A 10,517-nucleotide genomic window follows, 5' to 3' on the forward strand; every position below is an offset into this window, starting at 1 on the left:
ATTCTCCTTTTCATCCTTATACACAAATCCCAATTAGTTTTTGGCATCCATGTGCCAAGTTAATATTCAATTTTCCTTGGCTTGACGTTAGCTATTGAGATATATAAGGAAATTCATGAGAAGGGCTTCCAAGAAAGATTCTCATCCAGGAGCAGAATCACCAGGCAATCAACTTCAGCCATTTCCAAAAAAATAAAATAAAATACAATAAAAACACACACAAAAAACACACACAAAAATACAAACAAAAAAAAACAAAAAAAGGGGGGGTGGGGGTATATGGGGACCTCATTTTTTTAAAGTAATATTTAAAAAATCAATAAAGACAAAAAATAAAATAAAAAGACAAAAAAAAACAAACAAAATTTTTTTTTATCCATTTCTCTTCTGCTTTCCCCTTTGTCTCTGGTGTAGACACAGTTCCTGAACTAGAAGCAGCTATATTGTACATGAGGAAGCACATTATACAATAAGATGGCAGAGGGTTTCTTACATGTCATGGAGCAAATGCACCATCCCTGGACACTAAACCTCTGAACCTTTGATATATGGAAAAACTTAAAATCTCATTTGCTTAAGCCCCTTTTTTCTAGGTTTTCTGTTGCTTGCAGCAGAGCACATTCTAATCGTCTCCCGTTCTGATATTATGGCATCATACTTAATGTTATTTGCTTATCAAAATATTTAGCACATGGTAGATGCTAGGAAATGTTAATTACTAATGTTTTTAGCAGGTATTCTATCAAAAGCCTTAAGAGGCATACTTAAGATCCCTAATGTCTGAGGCAAGGGAAGCAGACTTGGCCCAGTGGTTAGGGTGTCCATCTACCACATGGGAGGTCCGCGGTTCAAACCCTGGACCTCCCTTGCAGTTAATGTTGGGGTTTAAGATATATTTAGGGGATTTGAATCTCTGGACTGACAATGTGATAGCCAGGTCCTGAGCCTCAACAGACTCCAGCACCTACAATCTGATTTATTGGACTTACCACACTCAGCTAAGATGGAGTTGAAGAAGGACAACCACCACACCATGGAGCCTAGAGTGATTACAACTGAAAATGGGAGGATTGCATCCAGCATCCATGTGGAATCTGAGCCTCCTCTTGACACAGAGGTGCAATGGACACAACCAATCCAATGTCCACATAGAAGAGGTGGCATTGGATTGGGAAAAGTGGACATGGTGGATGATGGGTATGGGGAAAGGCAGGAAGAGATGAGAGGTGGAGGCGTCTTTGGGACATGGAGCTGCCCTGGATGGTGCCTCAGAGGTAATCACTGGACATTGTAAATCCTCACAGGGCCCACTGGATGGAATGGAGGAGAGTATGGGCCATGATGTGGACCATTGTCTATGAGGTGCAGAGGTGCCCAAAGATGTACTTACCAAATCCAATGGATGTGTCATGATGATGGGAACGAGTGTTGTTGGGGGGGGGGAGAGGGGGGGTGAGGGGGTGGGGTTGAATGGGACCTCACATATATATTTTTAATGTAATATTATTACAAAGTCAATAAAAAAAAAAAAAACCCTGGACCTCCTTGACCCATGTGGAGCTTGGAGTGGGGGGAGGGGAGAAAAATAAATAAATTAAATAAATAAATAAATAAACCTAATGTCTGAGGCAAGACATGAGTTGGGGAGGGACATGAACCCAAATATAGAGCTATCAATTTTTTAACTATTTACTTTTATAAAATCTGTTTGGCTTCTAGTTGCACCTTCACTCAGCTAGGGAAGGCCTCTATATTACACACTTAACCTTGGAGCTACTGCTGTTTTCCCATGGTTTTGAACACATCAATAATTAATTGATAACTTTTCTGTTACTGTGGGCAATTAGTAGGAGCTACACAGCTTTTGTTATATCAATTTTCCTGTATCTGAGGAGCAAAAAATTGATTTCACAAACTTACTGGTGTGTATTGATCCAATATCTATCCCTAGGTCATTTCTATTTAATGCTTTTGTGCAGTCACTGAAAAAAGTCTCAGGACTGTCAAATGAAATGCAGTTCTGTAGAGTTTTATCTATTACACCACTTTGCAAGTATTTTTGGTATCAGTAATATACTTTCAAGCTTGGAAATCTAGATATTTTCTTTCCATATGTTTTCATTTCTGGAAAATAAAAATAGGAACCAGCTAAAAATTATCTTTCATTAAAATCTGAAATCTCAGAAGACACTTTGCAAAGGAATTTGAAGCCTGTGTGTGTGTTTTAAACAAAAGAATAGGATTTGTGTTTTAACCCTTTCTCTTAGATTTCATTAACTGGTTTGACAATATATAATACAACTATGTCTCCAACACTTTATTTGTTAGGGGTGATCTCTTTCTTCCTCTTCCCCAGGAGGCCTTAGTTAGACAAGGGTAACATTAAAAGAACAAAGAGAAGAAAGGCATGATGAGACTTCTATAATAATAAGCCTTACAAGCAAACCTAAATATTTCTTTACTGGAATAATTCCCTGTCAACCAATATGTATAAATTATCAGTTCTGTGTTGGGCACATTCTAGGTCCTGGAGATAATGCAGTGAGCAAAATGGTAAAGACCCCTGTCCTCATAGAGCTTATATTCAAAAGAAATAGAGGTGGTTGGAGAAAGGAAAGGTAAAATTAAAAACAAGTGAATAAACAGTGTCATTTCAGACAGTGTTGATGCTGTGGTGAATATTCTAGTAATGGAATAGAGATTAGGTGGCTTGGATGGGAATTTGCTATCAAGATAGGATGGTCAGAAAGTCTTTTAAGAGATGACATTAAAGCTAAAATTTGAATGACAAGGAGGAAAAAGAGCTGTACACAAGGTGAAGAACATTCCAGAAAGAAAGAAAACCTTGTGCAAAAGCCCAAAGGCAAGAAATAGTTTGGTTGGTTCAAGAAGCAGACTTTCAGAAAGCTAGTGGCTGAGTGGCTGGAGAGAGCAAGGGGCAAATGGTAGAGGGTGAAGTGAGAACAGAGGCCAGATTGTGAAAAATTTTGCTCTTATAGACCATGGTAAAAATATTGGATCTTACAGTCTGTGACTTGAGTAGCCACTGCAGGGCTTTAAGCATGGGAATGATTGGATCCAGTTCCTATATTGTTTCTTCAATCCCACTGTCCCTAACTAATTCTACATTTCATAGGAAGTAAAAGATTTTTTTTAATTACAAAGAATGTAAGAGTTTTCCCTCATACTTCAAAATTCAAAAGCTACTGACTTGCTTTGTAAAGAATGGTTTTCAGCCAAGGATGAGTTTTGTCCTCCAGGGACACTTGACAATATCTGGAGCCATTTTTTATTTTAACGATGAGGGTGTGATACTGGATCTATTAGTCAGAAGCCAGAGATGCTACTAAATATCCTACAATGTGAAACCTCATTCCCCCCACAATGCCCTGTCCAGCCCAAAATAACAATATTGCCAGGGTTTAGAAACTGTTCTGTAAAAGGAACTCAAACAATAGAATTGGAAGGACACTTATGACACTTGATCTAAAATATAAGAAGTGACTTTTGCTTGACTTGATGCTGGCCTCTTTACTCAAAAGATCCAACAACTCTCTTATAAATATATACATAAATGCATTTTTATGAATAGACCAAAAACAAAGCAGTCAGACCTCAGCTATGAGCTTTCCAACCAGTGATCAGTGTAGCTGGAGGGAAGAGTTCAAGAAAGAAACACTAACCTGTGTGACTGTGTTTCAAAGTCACTGCAACTTTCAACCCATTGCTTATCAAAACAATTACATTCACTTTGATAGACAGCAAGGAAACTGTTTTCCATTTTCTTCCCTGGGATAGAAAATCTACAGCTTCTCCAACACCCCCGTAGATCTTATTCACAGCAATGTCCTCCTGAAAACTGCTATCTCCTTGATGAGTAGGCAAATGCTCAAACATATAGCTTCAATAAAGTAGTGGTCATGCTATATATTTTCACTTTAGGACAACCAACTTTCTTAGTGTGGCATTTACTCTCCAGTTGAATTTTACTATCATTTCATCTGGAGGAAAATTGCCTGAAGATGTGATAGTACTATATTTCAGCCATTGTAGTTTTATTCTTTGTAATTAATAATACAATTGCTGTGTATGTCTCATTTTTGATGCAGTGCAAGAGAGACTTGGCAGTTGGAAGAGTTTACAGAATGCATTATGTTGTGTTGCTTAATACCACATTAAGGAATCTTCCTTGCCTCTAAAGCAGTTCTGTTTGCTACATTCCAATGAGACTGTAAGTTACTTTGACAGGGAAAACAGGAAAAAGAAGTCTATACTTATAAATATAAATAAGAACCCAGAAAAAAAGAAACAATTTCAAATTATTCCAAAACCTATATGATGATTGAGGATACTGATGTGCAGAAGCATATAACTCAAACAGAAGACTTTTTTCTTTTCCTCTGATATCTTTATGAACATAATCAAGACTTTGATACAGCCTTTGCTAGCCAATATTATAATCTTACTAATGTTTATGAATATATATAACTCATTTCTAATTAAGGCATTTACATCTCCCTAAAAATAAATTCCCTGTAACTCTGTTCAAATTAAATATTTTTTAAAAGTCTACCAGAGCCTGTCTCCTCTGTAAGAATAACAGAAGAAGGTTATTTCATAGATATGTAAGACTGTTCTAGTGTAAAATAGTCATAAAGTTGATGGTAAGATATTACTGTGTTCTTCAACATACTAAGTATATAGGAGAGATAAGAAAGGAAAACGTTGCTCAAAATGGAGATTTGTTATTGAATTGAAATAATAGAAGATTAAGAAAAGAATTTTTATTCAACAGGAAACATAACGTTCCACTTTCCTGATGAACTGTTGCAGTGTTAAAGTTAATCAGTTCTGCTTGGTGAGTGCTCCGATGCTAAACTCCTAGAATGAGGTTGGGCCTTAATCCTATTCTTAGAGTCTTTATGGAGGAGAAGAAGCTGGAACTCAACTGAGCCCAAAAAAGAAAGGAGAGGACGTCGCCGTGTGATGGGAAAGCCAAGGAACCCAAAGATTTATGGTCAGGCAGAACCTACAGATCCTGGGAAAAAGCATGCAAGTCTCTGAAACCATGAGCTAATACATTCCTGTTGTTAAGCCACACCATGTGTGGTATTGTCCTAGAGGTGGCAAAGTAAGACACATCCAACACATATTTCTTAAATAATCTGTTCTATTTTAAAAGTAAAAAAAACTAGGGTGCATTACCAAACCATTAATCATTACAGGAAGAACCCCCAAAATCCATTCATAAAGTGGAGAATATTTACAGTTAAGATATAGATAATTTATCTATCTATTTATAATCATCTTAATTCAAAATTATTCAAAGAATTAAGGCAAAAGTATGAATTGGAATATATCACTGGCACCTCGCACTCAGCATAACATTTGTAATCAGTGTCTTTGCACAGTCTGGAAAATGCAGTGGTGTTTATTATTTCTTTAATGCATCCTAAGGAAACAGCTGATAAAATATTGAATAACACAAATGAGTGCCCATCTAATGTTTGGTTTCCTGGTGTTCCCAAGGTGACAGTAGAGAGGAAATAGTTCTTTTATCAGTAAGAACTCCATACCCTCTCAACTAAAATGACATCATTTTAATAACCATTTACTCCATCAGTAAGCATGAGGTTGAATCAAGTTATCGACTTGTACTCACATCATATAGATTCTTATTTGGTATATTGTTAGTGAGACAGATAAATAAATTACCCCTATGTAGCTATTGATACATGAACACTCTTGCGTTGCTAATATGAATAAAATAAAATTGAGTCCCTTGTTTCTATAATCTTTACTTGCCCCTAAGATATAAAACATGCTATACCATCTTAAAAAGATAAGATGCAATAAAGAGTCAAATGTTACACTCTTTCTCCAGATATCTGCCACCAAGTTACCCTTATATGATGATAGAAACAAAAAATGAAAGCATGGGTGAAAGCATTCCTGAAAAACTCCAAAAAAGTTAAGAACTAAAATCTTTCTCATTATTCCCATTCCCAGGGAACAGAAACACCACCACTGTGGCATGTTTCAGCAAGACTCAAGGTGAGGGGCAAAAACAATCCTAAACCTGCAACTCCATCTCAGAATGTCTTGATCATTTAGCATCCCTCTGAACAAATATCACTTATCTGATTTCTTTCTACTTTACCTGCTAGTCCATTTGAAGAGCTGCATTTGACATTCAGTAACAAAGCACATCATTTAAGGCTCTTAAGTCACTTACCACATTCTGATGTCTTGATGTTTAAGTCTTGTGCAAGACTATCACTCTCTTCCAAGCCAAAAATGTGCTTTCTAGAAATCGGCACAACTTTCCCCAAACGTCAAGTCCCTGTGCAATTGGCCTTCTTGAGGGAGGTCTTTAAAAATGATGCCCCCCTCCCCCAAAAAAATAGCTGTTTTCCTGCATCACACAAAAGAACTCAGAATAAGGTGTTACTAAACTAACTTCACTGGAGTTGTCCTCATAGTGAGAAAATGCACATTAACATATACTCTATGCTAATTGTTTTTCCCTATAGAAAATGAATTTAAATTAATTAAAATGACAGATTCCTAACACTATTTCTACACTTGATCTTAACCAAAAGGGCAAGAAGCAATGAACTAATCCTATTTCTAGATATCAGTGTGAAATAAAAATCAAGGCAAATGCCCAATTCTAGAAAACAGAAATAAACTAGGTGTCTCTTTTTGTATGTGTGGTGATGGACATCAAGGAAATTGCATAAATGTGTTTACACTTCCTCGAATTGCAATTTGGAATATATGAACAAAAGTCAGTGGTGTATAAATAAACCTCTAGTTTTTGTGTGTTTTGTTTTAACTAATGTTCCTCTTAGTCTTCCTACTATGTGGGCCAACTGATCTGGTGTCTAAACAATTTCACATCAAAATAACCAATCAGTCCAGCTATTCCAGAGAGCTTGTCGGATTTTGTGGGATTGAAAAATGAACACATTGAACATTACAGGTTCAAAGAGGCATCCACAGTGAAACAACCATGTCCTTAGATACATAACAGGAGTTTCTGCCAGGAGCTCTGGTGATCCCACTCTCTGAGTAGGCAAGCTTAAGAAAACACTTGTATGATGGAGACATCTCGGTTCTGCATATGCCTCACATTTACCACCGGGCTTGGTCATCTGTTACAACTTCCCCAAGCCAATCTCTTTCTTATTTGTATGTGGAATAGAGGCATTCCCTAAGGAAATACACAAGAATGAGGTGTTTTATGGGTGTAGTCAGGGTGTAACAAATAACTTACAGCAACCTTCTGAAATGTAGAGGTTTTGCATTTTCTAAGTCCATTTACTAGACTTCTGCTATACTCTGGAGACCTAACCAAGACCCTAAATGTTTCATCATGTCTGGAAAACTCTAAAAGATGAACTTTTCATAAAGTAATAAGTTTATCTGGGCATATCTGTTGCTTCTAGGAAACCATAACTACTATGGTTATTAAATATAGTGGGCTAGTAGAAATGCCCTGAATGTTTCAGCAGCCATCAAAATAAATAAAAGGATGCCAAGTGTTACAGATGACCCACCTTCCTCTCAAGAGTAAACCACTGTCACATGTTGCCTGGTATGTTTTTTGTCATACCCCAATATTTAGCAAGAATTATATAGAATAGAGGCCATTTTTTAAAAAGAACTGCTGTAGCCCAAACAAAATTTTCTAATATATTTAATAGTAGGCACACTTGACTACAGTTAAATAATGAAAGGTTAATGTAATAATGTCCTAGCTCATTCCCTATCTCTGTGAAAACTTCACTCTTTTATTATTAAATTAATTCTCTTAATGCTCAGGACATATCACCCCTACTCAAAATCCTTTAATCCCTCCTTAGTAGGCACTGGGTGAAGTCCAATCTTCTCATCATGGAACCCAAGACATGGTAAGCTGCCCTACCCCTACATTTTGCCCATGGAATTCTGGTTATGCTAGCAGAACATTCTGGGTTCTGGACTTCTAGGTTCTTGACTTATATCACATGAAAGAATTTAAAGACAGCCATTGGGTAAGAAAGGTAGTAAAGAGCTTATTAAGAAACAAGAAAAGAATGGATGTTCCTAGATATGGACTGCACATGCTGCAGGGTGAGTCACACAGGCAGAAGCCTCAGGTGATGTCTTTTAAAACCTTGACTCCTCCCCCTTCTGAATGTTGGAAAAATCTCCAGCCTTTTGCTCTTCTGATTGGTTGCCTTATGATCCCCACCTCTTAGCTCTCAGAGGCCCAATGAAGAGGTCTATTTGGGGTTATCTGGGGCATCTCCTTGACCCCGGAAAGAGTTTCCAAGTACAATCTTGTAGCTGGGTCTTGGGAAATCTTTCCAGCAGGCTTCCACTCAGGAGGTTTCTGGGTAGAGCCTCACGGCCATGTTGTTTGTCTGCCATGTTGTCTGTCCACCATGTTGTCTGCCAGGTCTTCAGCTGTGACCCAAGTCTTCCCTTTCCCAATGCTAGCCTGCCTCAGTTATCAACTCCTAGTCCAGGCAATAGAGCACAAGAATGGAAAGTAGACAATCCATCTTAACAAAGGATGTCACATTAGAAATATTTAGCAACTGTCTTTTAAAAATGCAGGTTTTTTCCTATTTTTTACAGTTTGAAAATGTTTTTTCTTTATTAGAGAAGTTGTGGGTTTACAAAACAATATAGTACAGGATTCCCATATACCACCCCACCACCACACCACTTGCATTGGTGTGGAACATTTGTTACAATTGATGTAACATTTGTAACAATTCTGCTCCATACTAAGTGTAAGTAGATTATAGAGAACATAATTAACCTCCCTGTGCCTCAGGTTTCTCATTCATAAAATGTAAATATTAATACCTGTCTTCCAGGTTTGCTCTGAGGATTAAAACTGTGCCTATCCCATAGTAAACACTACATGTCATCATCATTAACTAGTCCCATGTTTCTAAATATCATCATAAAATACCTCTCTGGTTCCAACTTTTCCTATATTCCAAAAATATTTCCAGCAGCTAGACACATAATGGTGACTAGTATCTAATAAAAATCTCAAAATTAACATTAATGCCTATCTGAACACTTTACATAGGTCATGTCTACAGTTCCCCCACTCATCCCATCTTCCTCATCTCAGATAACAGCCAAAAGGCTCTTGTTCTATTTCCACGGTGCTTAAAGCAAATACCATGAAATGGGTCAGGTTTAAACAATGGGAATTTATTTGCTTATGTTTAGTTTATGTGCTTAGTTTCTTTTTTTTTTCAATTAGAAAAATTGTGGGTTAACAGAAAAATCAGGTGCAAGGACAGGATTCCCATATATCACCCTACCACCAATACTTTGCTTTGGTTTGGAATATTTGTTACAATTGATGGTGGCATATTTTTATAATTATACTATTAATTGAAGTCCGTGGTTTAACTTAGGGTTGCTTGTTTGTGTAGTGTATTTCTCCAGATTTTTAAAAATTTCTATTCTGTTACCATATATACAATCTAATATTTCTCCTATTAAACATATTCAGGCATATATTACAGTGCTGTTGTGTTCCCAATGTTGTTCTATCATTATCACCATCCCTTTCCAAAATATTTCTATCATTTCAAATAGGAACCCAGTACATTTGAAGTAGTTCTCATTCCATATCCCCACCCCAACCCCTGGTAACCTAAATTTTAGGTTCTGACTCTATGAGTTTGCTTATTCCAATTGTTTCAAATCACACAATATTTGTTATGTTTTTGTCTGGCTTATTTCACTCAACAAGATGTCTTCAGTGGCCATCCATGTTGCTGTATGTATCAGAATTTCTTTCCTTTTTAAGACTGAATAACATTCCATTATATGTATATACTATATTTTATTTATCCATTCATCGGTTGATGGACACCTGGGTTGCGTCCATCTTTTGGAAATTGTGAATAATGCCACTGTGAAGATCAGTGTGTAAATAGTTGTTTGAGTTCTTGTTTTCAAATTCTTTTGTAGTATATATTTAATTGTGGAATTGTCGGATCATATTTTAGTTTTATATTTACCTTTCTGAGGAACTGCCAAAATGTCTTCCACAGCAACTGCTCCATTTTACATTGGCAGAAGCAACCAATGAGTGTTCCTATTTCTCTGCAACTTCTCTAACATTTGCTATTTTCCAGTTTTTCAATAACTGTTGTTCTAATGGGTATGAAATGGTATCTCATTGTGGGTTTTTTTCATTTTGTTTTTATTTCTTTCTCTCCCCTTCCCCCCTCCCACCCGCCCAGTTGTCTGCTCTCTGTGTCCAATCACTGTGTGCTCTTCTGTGACGGCTTCTATCCTTATCAGCAGCACCAGGAATCTATGTTTCTTTTTATTGTTTCATCTTGCTGTGTCAGGTCTTCGTGTATGTGGTGCCATTCTTGAGCAGGTTGCACTTTCTTCCCACTGGGTGGTTCTCCTTATGGGGCACACTCCTTGTGCATGGGGCTTCCCTATGCGGGGGACACACCTGTGTGGCATGGCACTCCTTGCAC

The sequence above is a fragment of the Dasypus novemcinctus genome, chromosome 30 (genome assembly GCF_030445035.2).
Source record: "Dasypus novemcinctus isolate mDasNov1 chromosome 30, mDasNov1.1.hap2, whole genome shotgun sequence".
NCBI lineage: Eukaryota > Metazoa > Chordata > Mammalia > Cingulata > Dasypodidae > Dasypus > Dasypus novemcinctus.